We start from the raw sequence: 16,720 nt of genomic DNA, 5'->3' as shown, positions 1-16,720 counted from the left end.
GATCAATCTTTGAGGGAAGGAGGAAACAACAGCAGGAGGACATATGCAGTGCCATCTTCCAGTGGCAAAGGGAAACATGTTCATAACGTGACACACAGTGGGATGTTCCCTGCTGGAGGTCCCCGGAAGCTTTACTTCCAGGTAATACGAAACGAGAAGGTTGAGCAACCCAAAAAATTTTAACTCTTTGTCAAGTCTATGGGAAATAAAAATCTAAAATGTATGAAGAAAAGAATCAAAGAGCATATTAACCTGACAGAAATGAAAGTAGGTATTTCCTCAGTAAAGGAATTGAGAGATGCCAGACTTGTCATAGAGAGTGAAAGCAAGGAAGAGATAAATAAAATAAACAACAAAATAAACGAGGAATGTGGACAACACATGGTCTCAACTACTCCAAAACTTCGAAATCCAACAATGGTAATTTACAATCTCCCTGATGACATCCCTATGGAGAATGCAGTGTGCGTCATAAGATCACAAAGTGAAGAACTCAATACACAGGAATCAGGACTCAAGACAAAATTTCTCTTCAGAAATAAAAAGAAAATCACCAACCTAGTTATAGAAGTGAACTCAGAAACGAAGAAACAATTACTACAAAAAAGATTGAAAATTAGGTGGCCTCTATGCTCGATTGAAGACTATATTGTGACTTTACGCTGCTTCAAATCCACTAAGTTCAGTCATAAGCTTTTAGACTGTAAAGGGAAAGAAACATGCCCTTTATGCACAGGAACTCACAAACTGAAAGAGTGTCATGCTGAACCAAGGAACTTCAAATGCTCAAACTGTGTAAACTATAACCATCACAATCATAACAACAAAGTAAGTACATGAAAGTCATTCTCTATGGGCAAAAATTGCCCCAGCTATCAAGAAGTAGGCTTACTGAAAAGATATAAATAAGACACAGATTACTAGCTATGTCAAAAGCTAAATCCACGTACAAAGGCTATCATCAATACAACCATCAAGGGACTTCAGATAAACCTACAACATTCGGGAGCTGCAACACATAATCTCATCCAAATGCTTGAAGATTAAGACCTAGACATTGTGTTAGTACAAGAACCGTATGTAATACAAAATAAACTTGTAGGAATTCCACGTGTTTACAAAATATTCAACAGCGGAAGTGGGAAATCTCGAGCAGCCATTTTTGCAACAAATAATAAAATAGATGCTATCCTAATAAATCAGCTAACAGATGAAGATATGGTTCTAGTTGAACTCAGTAGTGATAGACGCAAATTCTTCGTACTCAGCATGTATCTAGACATCGTGGCCTTGGTTTGATAAAGTTCTAACTGCTTTTTCCATACTTTTGAGATACAGAGCTTCAAAGTTTCAATTTATTGGAATATGAACATTTAGTTTCTTATACTTATGAAATGTTATGTATGGCATCTTAAAGCATTGAACTTATAAGTACATACTTTCATAGCCTAATTAGACCACTTATTCATTTCATTTAGAATATTTAATTTTGCAGTTAGAACTATGTCCTTCCAAAATGAATTTTCAGGGTGAGACAAGGTTCTAAGTGCTGATAGAACTTTGTCAAACTATATTTCTCTTCATTACTTAAAACATTATTATTTGTTACATAAAACATTTAAACTTTGAAAAAAATTGTTCTCTTTTAATTTATAATTAGATAATAATTGACATTAAATAAATTACAGAAATTAAAATTATATTTTTTTAAAACAATCAGATCTGTTATATCATCCTTCATGAAATACCAATCTCACTTGACATTATATGTGGAGGATGTCTACTTCGAATATTGTATTTCCATGACTGCGGATTAGACACTACTTTCTGTACCTTCTTTTTTGGTGTATTTTCTTCGTTATTTCTGAAATTAATAGTTACATATGTATTTTTTTTGTTACTTAGACCTATTATAATTTCAATGTCGCTTGTATTATTTAAATCTATTTATATATTTTATGTTGTTTATATTATATTTTTTAATTATACAAATTATTACACAATTAAAAATATTGGTTTAAGAAGGAGTTTCTTGAAAGTGAAGATAGTCATCAAATTTATTATTGACGAATAAAAAATGTACAGTATATGTTAAGTAATGGGGATGTGTAAATGTTATGAAACGTGAAAAAAATGGCTAAGTGGAAAACGAAGGGATTGAGCATAAAAATCATCTTAGGGTCTATGTATTGTTTGCCTGTCCTATATACTCAAAACTTTCTTCATCGTGTAAATATTTGTCCATCGAAATGCTATTGTTGGCATTATAATTCTGTGAAACAGTATGTCATCTAATTGAAGAAATTACATTTTTGGGGTGTTTCTTCATAATCTTCATTATCAGACGAAGTAGGAGGAATCTAATCATCAGGGTAGTCATCAGGAAACATATTAGAACTTTGATATCCCACTTTCATTATGCTGATAGCCGTTTCTTATGGGAAAAAAGTACTATTATACTGATATTTGTTTTCAATTAATCAATAATCTCAACACATTACTCATATATTTATCAACACGCCATGAAAATTACAAATAAAATATATCATGCTTAGCTGTGCATAACACAAATTAAATTCCTGGATCTTTGCGAGATAATAGTAGCAACTTGCAGTTAGAACTTTGTCAAAATAAATATTTTCAAAAGTTATCAGATAGAACTCTTTCACATTGGTAGTTCATTCATTTTTCAACAAATGGTGCTGAAATGTATTTATAAGCTAGACAGTATTATGAAGAATGATTACAAATGAAAAACACATTTTTACCAATTTTGTTAGTTAGAACCTTGCCAAACCAAAGCCACGATATTGAGAGAGAACTAGAGAATGACTTGAAGAAAATAGATAATGCATTGGGATACACAAAAGATCAAGGAATAATAATAGGAATGGACAGCAATTCTAGGTCAAGGACATGGCATGATGTGATATCCAATACAAGGGGCAACATCTTAGAAGAATTCCTAGTTGGCAAACAACTGTATATACTAAATGAAGACAGTGAATTGACAACCTTCGAGAGCAGGAGAGGAACCATCACAAATAACCACCTGATTAACGATATGAGAGGATGGAGAATTTATGAAATAGAAAGCTGTTCAGATCATAAGTTCATATCATTTGAAATAGGAGAGGAGGTACAACTAATTTTCATGGAATGATATATTTAACCAAAAATGAAAGATTAAAAAAATTTGAAAACCATCTCATTACGAATATGGTACAGAAAGTTTTGCAACATATACCTTCCACAGATGCTAGGGGATTAGATCAAGAACTCACAATCTGGTGCTAGAAAAAAACAGACATAGAAAGTACTGTGGAGGATTTTCCAGAAGCCCTACAAAGAGCCTGTAGACAGTGTTTCAAAACTTACAGTGCAAGTATAAAAAAGACTAAAAAGAAATCTGTTCCAAGGTGGATGTCGGAGCATGTAGAAGAAGATATCAAAAGACCAAGAACAATGATGTCTTAAGAGAAATACGCAAAGGACAGGACTTAGTTGTAAAGAGGGAATATGAAGGAACAATAGGATGGTAAAAATTCAGTTCATGGAAAGAATGCTGTAACATGACCACTTCAAGCAATCCTCGGAATGAAATATACAAGCTCGCATCTGGCAAAATAAGGAACACACCAGTATTTTCTACCTTGGTTAAAAGCAATGGAACGATTACTACTGGCATAGAAGATACTATGATAGTAATGCTAAATTACTAGAAGATATTATGAGAGTAATGCTAAATTACTTCACACCAGAAGACAATGATGAAGATAGTCAATACCCAAGGCTCTTATACTCCCAGGTTATCTCAATAATGTGATCTTTGGTGGCGGGAATGCAGGGAGAAGGGAAGGAAAATGATGTCACACGATTCCCGCTAAAGGCAACATGTTGAAATGATATAAAGTGATAGCTGATTCACACACTCAAAACCATGCCAGAGCAAAGCTGTGCTGTGGCTGTTTGCTGAAGTTTTTATAATCTGAAAAATAAAAATGCAAATGACGTATCATTTTTTACTTTTTATAAAGATGAAGAAATTCGCAAGCAGTGAATTGTTGCTTGCAAGAGAAAAGATAAATTTAATCCGCAAACAAGCAGAATATGTTCCCTCCATTACAACAAAAAGAAGATTTCGAACTGGACTTCAGGGCTCAATTGCTTAAAATTCAACCAAGGAAGCCAAGGATCTTAAAACCAACAGGTAAGTTAATATCTTAAATTCATGACTATAACAATAGGGCTGCCATATTATTACCGAAAGTTTTAATAGTACTTTCCATACTGGTATCTTATTAAGCCTATTATGGTTTAGATGGATTTGTTTTTTTTTTTTTTTTTCCGATATGCATTTTGTTGCTTTAACTATGTCACGCCTATATAAACAATTGTGGTTAAGAATACAGGCAACGATAATTTTTAATTTAAGAGTTCGTTTTGGCCTCATTCAGTGGTATTCCGAATGCAATAAACAATATCCGAATGCAATGAGAACATTTTTAACTTTATATATTTGAGAAATGAACCCTGCCCTGTAAAATCATTTCGTAAACTGATGAACAAATTTGAGAAAACTGCTGTAGTTACCAATAAAAAGTGATCGGGAAGACCGAAATTAGTAGAAAACGAGTGTTTCTTCTGTTACAATAAACTTCCACTTCTTTACGAAGAAGTTGGTGTTTTTATTGTTGCCAACTTTATGGCCATTTGAAATGGGGAACTTACTTTAGAATAACGTTATATTTTGTTATTAATAACCATAACAGAGATAGGATAAACAATTAATAATATCATTATATAGATCTAATGATCTAACATTAAGATTATATTTTTAGTTCATGCCTTTCTAAATTAATGATTTTTTACATTAAGACCATAGAATTGAAAAGGCTACCTGCCTTTATTGCCTTTTGCATATTATGATTCTTTACCCTTACAAGAGAAATAACAAATATACAGGATAAAAATAATATAAAGTCTGTGTAAATTCATATTAGAAATCTTGTGTGTGTGTGTTTGTGTGTAATTCTGACGAACCTATAAATTGTAACAGACTGTAAAGGGAATAAATAAATACAATTAGTAGGTAGGCCTACATTGCATAGGTGATACCTACTTAATTTGATAAACATATACTGTATATAATCATATTTTTGACTTGATAGTCTAGTGGTTGTGTTGTTAACTTTCAAAATCTCAAGGTTCTGGGTTCATATCCCTGTCAAAGAATAAGAATTGGAGTCGCAGTTCGACCTCAGTCTTGATCGGACGTCTGGGAGTGAGCTCCGCTACATGCTCACCAGTGCAGTGTAAGTGATGTAAGAATAAAGCTGCAAATGGTTTGAAATGTGTGGACTGTGATAGTTATTTCCACAATAGTTGTGCTAAACTGGTAACTAATATAATTTTATTGTTCTAGATGATGTTAGCGTAAAGTGCTGTGATAGTGGAATTGAAGAAGGAATCGCAGTATCTAATGACAGAAACATTCAAAACTCGGAGTTTGACAATGATATGTTTGAGGCTTTAAAAGAGGTTGGTGATTCTGAAAATGGAATAGTTATTAGAATATTCAACTATGTGGTGAAACAAAAAGACAGTATTATTTACGAACTGCATGTTCTTCATTGCATGTTTATAGATTAATGCCTGGAACAACAGCACAACAAATTGTTGAGTTTTTAAAACCTAAGTATCCTGAAGTTGTTTGTGAGAAACTGCAGTCTAGACATCCAAATCAATACGCTTCATTTAAGGTCGACATATATAATGAAAATGTGGACTCGGTAATGAATCCTGAATTGTGGGCTAAGGATACGTGTCTACGTCATTTTTTTCAAATAAGACAAAGGTCGAGTGTAGAAAAGTACCAAGTAATCCCAAATGTGAACAATTCTTGTGAAACTTTTAATATTTATTCTCAGAATGTACAGTCTATTTCTAATAAGATTAATGAACTAGAAGTTATTTTAAACGAATATAATTATTTAGCTGTATGTGTATTGGAACATTAGCTCACTTATAGTAATAGTGATCTTATTAATATTAATGGTTTTATTTGTGAAAGTGTTTATTATAGGACTGTTCAGTCTCATGGTGGAGTTGCAATTTTTTAAAAGAAGGTTGTCTATTTCAATTATTAAATAATGATAAATTTTGTATTGAAATTCACTTTGAGGCCTCTGCTGTTATTTAAAAAAAATTGACGTCATCTTAGTTTCCTTTAGGTGATGCTAATATGTTTTTCACACAGCTTGATAAATTGATTTTATTTCTTTTATTATTAAAAATGTCTATTGTAATATGTGGTGATATTAATACTTACGTACGACATAATTCTGCTATATCTTCACAATTAATTAATATTTTAAGATCTGTTGATTGTTATTTTACAAATACAAAGGTCACAAGGGGCAATTCATGCCTTGATAATATTATAACTAATATACATGGAGATTTAATTACTACAAATGTTGTTAAGGTACCTTTGTCAGACCACAATGCTCTTCGTAATGATATTAAAATGATTAGTAATAATGTACATAATAATGATTCTCCTATTTTTATGAATTTTCGTTGTTTTAGTGAATATAATTTTATTAACTAGTTTAGAGTAGTATTCAATGGTCTGAGATTTTTTGTGATAATGACTTTGAGTGTTTTTCTGATAAATTTATGGTAGTATTTCTAGATTGTTTTTAATTCATGTTTCCCTTTTAAACTTGTGAAATGTTCTAATCAGAGTCATTCATATGGCATAAATAACAAATTAAATTGGTACACTGATGACTTGAAAGCTTTTAAAGATCATGTATCTCAATTATATAGTTATATGCAGTGGGCAATTTATTACGATGTTAATCCTGATGAAGCTTGATGCTTATATGCCAATGCAACGAAAAAATATAAATGTGCACTTAAACAAGCTAAATTACGATTTAATGCTTCTTGTATATTCAATTCTACTAATAAATGTAAAGCGGCTTGGAAAATTATTAATGATAATAGATCTTCTGGTGGTAGAAGTAATTATATTAATCTTGAATCTGAGGATTTTGATTCTTATTCTGTTAACTTGGTCACAGCATTCAAAAATAGTGTAAAAAGTTGCACTCATCAGTCCTTATCTTTTTTGGCAAATACTAACATCTCTGGTAACCATTTTAAATGGAAACTTGTCTCACGGGACGAAGTGTTACTTATAGTCTATAAATTAAAAAATTCTAAATGTAGAGACATTTATGATGTAAGTGCTGACATAATACAGAGTGTTATTTATCTTATTATTGATCCTTTAACGTTTTGTATCAATCAATGTCTTATGAATGGTAAATTTCCGCAATATTTGAAATTATCTAAAGTTATTCCCATCTTGAAGAAAGGTGACTCATCTCAGGCTGTGAATTATCACCCCATTTCTATTGTACCTATTTTTGCTAAAATTATTGAAACTGTAATGCAAATTCAATTGCACGATTATTTTGAAAGTAATAATTTTTTCACTAAGAATCAATGTGGGTTTAGAAGAGGAAGTTCTACAATAGATGCTCTTGAGAATCTGATTTCTTCTATAATATCTGGTTTTGATAAATCCAATAATTCTTTTGGAGTTCTTTGTGACCTTACCAAAGCATTCGACTGTGTTTCACAGGATATCTTGATTAGGAAATTAAATTATTATGGAGTTTCAGGTATGAAATTCTACTTCAAAAATACAACATGGTTTTGGAAGAAAATAAGCAGCTATAACAGCAATGTTTGGAAAGTAGAGAGACTATTATTGGATACCAGAAACAAATTAACCAATTAGAAAAAACAGTTAAAGAATTAACAGCTAAAGTACAAAAGACACATCACTGACATTGAATGAACAAATCAAAAACACATTTTTAGGGGTGCTAAGTAAAGGCCAATTAGACATTATAATCAACAAAAAGAAGCATGTTAAATGGACATCAGATGATATTTCCACAGCATTTACCATCAGATACTTTAGCAAACGATGTTACTTTATATCTGAGACAAAAGTTACATTACCCATTACCAGGAATTTCTTTTCTTCAAAGATGGGCCTATAATTTAAATTTAAGACAATCTAATACACAGGTCATTAATATGACCTTCCCATGTCAACATAGAGTCAAGAACAACACCCAAGAGTTTAACCTGTTGAAAGGTATTATCACATACCTCTCTACCAGTATGGTGTTTCCCAAGGTTCTGTTTTGGGACCTTTGTTATTTCTTATTATGATCAATGATTTGCCATTTAATATTTATATCGAATCTATTTTATTTGCAGATGATACCACACTTTATGGTACTGACAGGAATGTGAATGAATTGAAACTAACAATCACTCAATCTTTTGATGAAGCTACTTCTTGGTTTTTGGCTAATGGTCTTTGCCTTAATGGCAACAAGACTCAGAGTATTTTATTTTCGTCTGTTGCTCGCAATGGCGAGGAAGCCAATCATGTCATACCCAAACCGTGTTCTGATTGGTCATTTAAAAATAATGATTTGCATATATGAATGAGGGCCCACAACTTCATCATTTTTTTATTATATTCATATATAGACAACACTTTCATTTCATCATAACACCGTTTCTTTTTCAAAATTACTCATACTATGACCCATAACTCTCATTATATGAATGACATCTTGCAGGACTAGTAAGTAAATTCTGTGAACAAAATACGAGACTGTTTCGCATTAGAAGCTTAAATAAAAACATTTAAGTTAATAATCTGACTATGGCATGAGGCATTAAAAATAATATACAAAGGAGCAATTCTACCTCTGCTCACATATGGAGCACCTGCATGGATAGATGTCATGGCACAATATAATCAAACAAAATACAAAAGGGTACAAAGACTCATAAATATAAGAGTAGCTAAAGCTTTTCGCACCACATCCACAGAAGCAGCTTCTATATACAAGAAAATAAAACAAAGGGAAATCGAAGGCTTACCACTTGACTTGCCCATGCCATTCGAAAACTGTCCGCACTCAGCAGACTTTACTACAATAAAGCAGGCAAACCCAAGCAAGAATGATGTTATTGAAGCATATACGAATGGAAGCAAAACAGAACAAGGAAATAGCAATATTCATTAACAATGAAGTAGTACATCACCTACAATATAAATTAGACAAATGATGTTCTAACAATCACGCAGAGCAGCTAGCAATCCTGAAGGCACTAGAAAAATTTGAGACAGTGGATCTAATGTTGAATAGCCAGAAACAATCAACGATATATACAGACAGTAAAATAACACTAGATTCACTACAGAACACTAAAAAACCTAAGCAATTAACAGAAGCAATTAGGGAGAAATTGAGAACACTAAATATACAAAATTGGATAATTGTATGAAGAGTCCAGGGGAAAAAGGGGGGATGTCCACTTTCAGGCAAAATTCAGATTTCCATTCGCTTATATACTTCATATGAAGCGTATTCATTCTACACTTAGAAAAGGGAAAGAAAGTTCTCAGTTACCGAATAATTGCTGTTAAATATTCCTTGTACAGGGAAAGAAGGGGGCATTTCCATTTCGAACAGTGAAAGAAGGGGGTCATACAATCAGTTTTTCATTTTTCCTTGCTATTGGATTGAATATTATAGCGTTTGAAATCACAATCTATTGTTCACAATAATCACTAATAAATTTAGCTTCAACAAAGGAATTATTATTATTATTCGTGCTAGTTTTACTAGAGCAACTGAAGTGCAAACATGTGTAACTCTGTACGGTATCAGAATCGCTTTGTACCAATATAAAAAGGGGAAAAGGTTTGGACGTGTTAATGATGCTTTCAAAAAGATAAGAACCCAAAGTTTTGAAGCCGGTAAAGAATGTTATTGCAGAAACAAATGTTTTGAAAAACTACAAGTCTTTCATATTCAGAAAATAATACATGACTTTAATGCACTGGTTGATTGGAATGCACATAGTTCTCACCTTGCTGGCCTCATCACTGTTCAAATAATATCACGAAGAAGGAGCAGGAAGAATGAAGATGATGCTGAAGACGGAAGAATTGGTGATTTTGTTGTGTGTCAGAAAGCCTTCTTATCTGTCCATGGAACAACGAAGAAGAGACTACAAACAATTCAGCGTTCTTTGAAATTTTCTGGATTAGCACCAACTGATGGCTGGAGAAAATATGGAAATCGTCCTCACAAACTATCCACAGGTACACATGACAGTCATTGAGCATATTAAATCTTTCAAAGATCGTTCAAGTCATTACTCAATGGAGAAAACTTCTAAAATGTATCTTCGTGAAACCCTCAATGTAAAGAGATTGTAGGCCTATAATGAACATTCTGAGACTTATGAAACTTATAGAACTATTCTCCACTGAGTTCAATATATAATTTGGGTACCCAAGATGTGACACGTGCAGTACTTGCGATGAATTTGCAGTCAAGTTAAAAGGATAAAGTACTGAGTTGTTAAAGCTTACCCATAAGAAATACAACCAGGAAGAATGAGATTGAACAGGAAATAAAGCATTTAGAAGTTCAAAACAAAGTACATCTTGCAAAGGCACAAACATTTTATCAGCGTAAGACTAAATCTAAAACCAGGTGCAGGAAATCAGAAGAAGTTGAGAGTTTAGTGATGGACTACCAGAAGAAACTGCCAACACCAAACATCTCATATTATAAGCACCAATTATCTTTTTATTCATTTAATGTGCACCAATTGTCTGATTCTAAACCAGTTTTCTATACTTACACAGGAAAAAAAAAAAAACTGGAAAAAATATTGCTAATGAAGTAATTTCATTCTTGATTCACTATTGCGAATTTGAATTATCTTCTAATGTTCGCCACCTAGAACTGTTCTGTGACTGCTGTAGTGGTCAAAACAAGAATTATACAGTAGTGAGATACAGTATCTCCATTACATGGTGCATGAGAAAAAGAGGTTCAGTTCAATCCATGTCACATTCCCTATTCGGGTACCTTCTTATATGGAATGCGACAAGAATATGAGACTTGTAAACACAATATCAAAAACTGAAATTCCTGACGACTGGAATAATATAATCAGATGTGCCAGAAATAAGCCCCATTATTTCAAGTCAATGATGTCGATAATCCCATGATTCGAGATTGGACTAGGCCTACAATCTTGGAATAATTTTACCTGAAGGAATGTCCATTCCAATCAAGGCCAGTGAGGGAACTGCGAATAGAAGAGAAGCATCCAAGAATGATGGTTAATAGGAATATGTACAACGGTACCTAGTACTCTTCTGTGATTCGACCTCCACTTAGAAAACGGCCAGTGAATACAAACTTATTGAGTGGAGAATTCTTGTATCCAGACAGAGCATATGAAGTTTTATTTACGTGGTTATTTAACGACGCTGTATCAACTACGAAGTTATTTAGCGTCGATGGAATTGGTGATAGTGAGATGATATTTGGCGATATGAGGTCGAAGATTCACCATAGATTACCTGATATTTGCCTTACGATTGGAGAAAATCTCGGAAAAAAAAACCAACCAGGCAATCAGCTTAAGTGGGAATCGAACCCGCCCCCGAGCGCAAATCTGGATCGGCAGACAAGCATCTAAAGCCTTGGTTTTCTGAACCGACACATGCGACGTGCGAGACGGGCCTCGCACCACGCACTTCCTATTGGTCGGTTCAGAAAAACCAAGGCTTTAGCCGACAGAGCTACGCCGGTGGCTGCATATCAAGGTGGGATTATATTTTTACAAAATAAATTTTAAGTAGGCCTTCTTATTAATTTATTATATTATAATATTATACGGTATTATTTTAGGAAAATTGCCGATATCACAAGAGAAGTGGCAGAATTTGAGAGAATTAAAGGTGTTATGTGGACCAAACGCTCAAAAATTCTACTCATAGTTCACAAAAAGTGGCTGTGCATGAACAGAAACAAACTGAAAGAGAACCAATTACTCAGTGTTATGAAGTGCTAATTTTATATTTAATTTTGTCTATTGATTTTATAGTTAACTAATATTTTGCTCTTTTTCTACGGTATTATTAATGCCATTATAGGAGTAGGACCCCCTTTATTCACTTTTTTAGTTGCCAGGGCCCCATTTTTCCCCTGTACGAGGTTACATCAAAACAGGTTTTTAATTACTGAAGTCATAATACTCCAGTGTTGTGCATCACACGTTGTATACTGATAGAATATATAACAATAAATATCACAAAATAAAATGGAGGTATTAGTCAATATTATTTTCGGAATGATAGAGTTTGAAACTTTAAAATTGATTTCCTCAAAATTGTTTAAAAGTGGACATCCCCCCTTTTTCCCCTGGACTCTTCATATAGGATAGGTTAAAGCTCATATAGGGATACAAGGGAACAAATTGGCCGACAAACTGATGAAAAGAGCAACAGTACTAGAAGATTTGGAGTGCTATAAATAAATCCCAAAAAGTGACGGGTCCAAGAAATATTAAGAGTGTAAAGTATAGGAAAATGAATGGAGAAACACTACAAAAGAAGACGAAACCAGACAATACTTTCCTACAATCGCACAGAGAATGAAACTAAGGATAACACTGACACCAAACCTCACTACAATGTTAACAGGTCATGGAAGGCTAAGAGCATACTACCAACGATTTCACATCACTGAAGACTCAACCTGTCCCTGTAGAGGAGGAGAGCAAACAGTTAATCACATCCTATATGAATGTAACAAACTAGATGAGGAGAGGAAGAAATTAAGAAGAAATGTAATTCAAAAGGGAGGAACATGGCCTGTAAATAAAAATCAACTAGTAGGAAAGTTTATAAATGAATATCGGAATTTATTAATGCTATTGATTTAGAGAATTTATGAAGTTATAATGTTAAATCAATAGATGTTCAACAATTATAGAGATAAAAGTGGTTTAGTTATTAATATTAGCATTAAGTCACCTCTTCATTATGGCTGACTTTATAACATTTTCACTAGGCTATAAAAAATGATAAAACTAGAAAAGATTCAAATTTCAAACTGTTAAAAAAGAAAAAACTATTACATCTTAAATACTAAATATGGTCGTTTTGAAGTGATATAATGCGTTGTCAGTGGTTCTGATGCTTCTATCTTGTACGTTATGAATCAGTGTCTCCTGTGGATGGAGGTAAATGAGTACCGGTATGGTGATGGGTGGTAGAGGAGGTGACGAAATTTTAACTGAAGTTGAATGGTGAATTAAGTGTGCATTGTGTGCGTGATGTAATACGTTTGTAATTTTCTTATTTATTTTAGCATGTTTTATTGTTCACTCGTTTGAAACATTTGTAAATAATTTATTCTCTCCTTGTGTTTGTTTGTTTTTTCTTTATTATCTTCTTTTGCTATGTTACTGTAAAACCTGTTTGTTTTGAATTATCAGGTTTTGTTACTGTAATATTTCCAATAGGTACCTATTTTAATAGGGAATGTAGGTCTATATTATCTGTATCAGTTTCAAATTTAGTCTGCATACTTGTTCTCTACATTATATACTATCATGTGTGCGTTGCATTGTAGGTATGAACATCTACGCTTATAGCTACAGTGCATATTGCTGATCTTAAGTCTTTCAGTTTGCATATTGTATTCGCTAGTGTATATAAAATAGTCAACTTTAGTGACCTATGCTCAAATTGCAACAAATTTATTTATTTATTTATTGCAGAAGTAATTGACAAATTTCATTAACCTTACAATGACTAAAACAAACGAAACAGAAAATATACAAGACAGCTGCAAGAGTACAACTTAAAAATAAATAGAATTGCAACAAATTGTTATTAGGGAACACATGGAAAATTGAACTGAAAGATGTCAGAATATTTTTCTATATTGTAGACTTCTTGGATATTCCAAAAGTAAGTGTGAGTGTACAAGTGAATGATAAAATGGTGTTATGTGTTTTTATGAATGGTTATATAATTTTGCAAGAGAAATTGAAGGAAATTCTACTTCAAAGCATAAAACTAGAAAGATGGTCCCAGCTACAGTGTGTTTTGAACAAGTATGGAGATTGTAATGAACATACAGTTTCATGTAATTCAGTTGTAGACACAATTAAGAAAGTACTGTCTTACTTACAAATATCATTGTAGATGCTGATCAAGATCTTGGTAAAAATGTGCTATTTCTATTCGAACAGATTGAATTATGTGTTACCAAAAAACTACGTCATTCTGTCAGAATGTTGATTTACGCATTCATGATTTATTACCAGTTGCCTTCATATTATTCAGTCTTAAGACGTAATACTTTATTGATTTTACCACATGAAAAACATTTACAAAAGTTATCATCTTTTACGATATCTTCAAATGATGTTTCTCTGAACCATCATTTTATAAAGTGTTCAGTAGATAAATTAACAGAAAGGGAGAAATATGTAGCTTTATAGATAGATGAAATTTACATCAAGGCAGGAATTCATTGTAAGGATGGGACAATTGTTGGTTATGCTAACAATGATGTGTCAGTACAAGCCAAAACAATTTTAACATTTATGGTGTCCTCTGTTTATGACAGTTTCGAAGAAGTAGTATCACTAACACCAGCAAGACAGTGAACAGGTACTGAGTTTATAAAATATGTAAATATGTTCTTGACGTGTTTAAGTGTGGCTTAACTGTTGTGACTATAATAACTGACAACAGGTACTCAACAGGCAACTTTTTTCGTGATTGACCAAGAATTCTGTTAATCATCATATGTTTCATTACCTAAAAATTTCCTATTTTTCTCATGTATGATACTGTACATATATTAAAAAATATCAGAAACAATTGGTTGAACCAAAAAGATTCCAACAAAACATTCTTGTTTCCTTCTTTTGATAATGATTCAGATGAAATTTTAATTGCACAATTTTCAGATGTACAGATTCTTTACAGGAAAAAAACAAACCAATTGTTGAAAACTGTTCCACGTTTTTCTTTCAAAAGCACCCACCCTTCTAACTTGAAGCAACAAAAGGTTAAATTAGTGATGGATATATTCAATGAAACAATGTTGCCTGCTATGACGACAGAATATAGTGAAAACTCTGGTGCAGTTGCCTTCATTAATATCACTGTGAAATGGTGGAGTATAATGAATATAAAGAGTTGCTCCAAGGAGTTGCTAAAAGAAATGAGCTCTGTTATCCTTTTACAGATTTGAATGACAGATTTAATTTTTTCACCAAATTCTTGAATTGGTCGAAAAGATGAAAATCTATCAACTTTGTTCATGGAAAACTAACAGCTAACAGTCATGCAGCTTTGTATCAAAGTACATATGTAATCTCTGAATTCATTAAATTATCACTGGAATGTAATGACGTACAATTTGTTCTACAAGGTAAACTGCAAACAGACTAACTAGAATCTCGCTTTTCTTGTTATCGATAGTTATCAGGAGAGAATTATAATATTTCAGTTGCCCAAGTCTTGGAATCTGAAAAAAAGTTGAGAGTAATGGTGTGTTAAGCATAAATTCAGCAAAATATGGGCAGCTTAAATTTCACTGTAGCATATTTCCTGATGATGTATCTTCAAATGGTAATAACGAACCGATCTTAATCTAGAACAGTACTCTAGTACGTTTGGTTAAACGTACCAATGCTCTATCAACTGAGCTACCCTGGAACTCTACCAGACACCAATCCAATTTTTCCCCTCTGTATCCACAGACCTCAAAGTGGACTGACGACCGTCAAGCAACCAACATTGAGTGCACACTAACTCTGTGTGACTTAAATTGTGCTTTTCTGTTAACGAACAGTGACGTGTATTATGCAAATCAAGCTTTCAGGTATAACTCCTTGTAAAGTTGATTTGAATAATTTCGAAGGAAAAATTGTTCCGGGGCCGGGTATCGAACCTGGGACCTTTGGTTAAACGTATCAACACTCTACCAACTGAGCTAGTGTGCACTCAATGTTGGTGCTTGACGGTCGTCAGCCCACTTTGAGGTCTGTGGATACAGAAGAAAAAATTGGATCAGTGTCTGGTAGAGTTCCTGGGTAGCTCAGTTGGTAGAGCGTTGGTATGTTTAACCAAAGGTCCTGGGTTCGATACCCGGCCCCGGAACAATTTTTCCTTCGAAATTATTCAAATCAACTTTATACGGAGTTATACCTGAAAGCTTGATTTGCATAATAACACGTCACTGTTCGTTAACAGAAAACCACAATTTAAGTCATACAGTTAGTGTGCACTCAATGTTGGTTGCTTGATGGTCGTCAGCCCACTTTGAGGTCTGTGGATACAGAGGGAAACATTGGATCAGTGTCTGGTAGAGTTCCTGGGTAGCTCAGTTGGTAGAGCGTTCGTACGTTTAACCAAAGGTCCTGGGTTCGATACCTGGCCCCGGAACAATTTTTCCTTCAAAATTATTCAAATCAACTTTACAGGGAGTTATACCTGAAAGCTTGATTTGCATAATATACGTCACTGTTCGTTAACAGAAAACCACAATTTAAGTCACACAGAGTTAGTGTGCACTCAATGTTGGTTGCTTGACGGTCGTCAGCCCACTTTGAGGTCTGTGGACACAGAAGGAAAAATTGGATCGGTGTCTGGTAGAGTTCCCAGGTAGCTCAGTTGGTACAGTGTTAGTACGCTTAACCAAAGGTCCCTGGTTCGATACCCGCCCCAGAACAATTTTTCCTTCGAAATTATTCAGTACTTTAGTATTTTAATTGATAT

General features: G+C 33.4%; 1 protein-coding gene across 2 annotated transcripts in view; it reads right to left on the bottom strand.

Annotated features, from left to right (window-relative positions):
• The window catches only part of Vps50 (vacuolar protein sorting 50), a 167,168-nt gene that overhangs the window by 47,322 nt on the left and 103,126 nt on the right, over positions 1-16,720 (bottom strand). The window contains exon 19 of one of the 2 annotated variants that reach the window (XR_011331987.1): positions 4,317-15,467. The exons of the other annotated variant lie outside the window; for it this stretch is intronic. The gene's annotated coding sequence lies outside the window, so the exon portion shown is untranslated. Of the gene's footprint in view, positions 1-4,316; positions 15,468-16,720 lie in introns of those variants that run through there. 2 annotated transcript variants of the gene reach the window in all.

This window comes from Periplaneta americana, chromosome 1, assembly GCF_040183065.1.
Source record: "Periplaneta americana isolate PAMFEO1 chromosome 1, P.americana_PAMFEO1_priV1, whole genome shotgun sequence".
NCBI lineage: Eukaryota > Metazoa > Arthropoda > Insecta > Blattodea > Blattidae > Periplaneta > Periplaneta americana.
The sequence above is the reverse complement of the archived record's forward strand: the minus strand, read 5'-3'. Positions and strand labels throughout refer to the sequence as shown.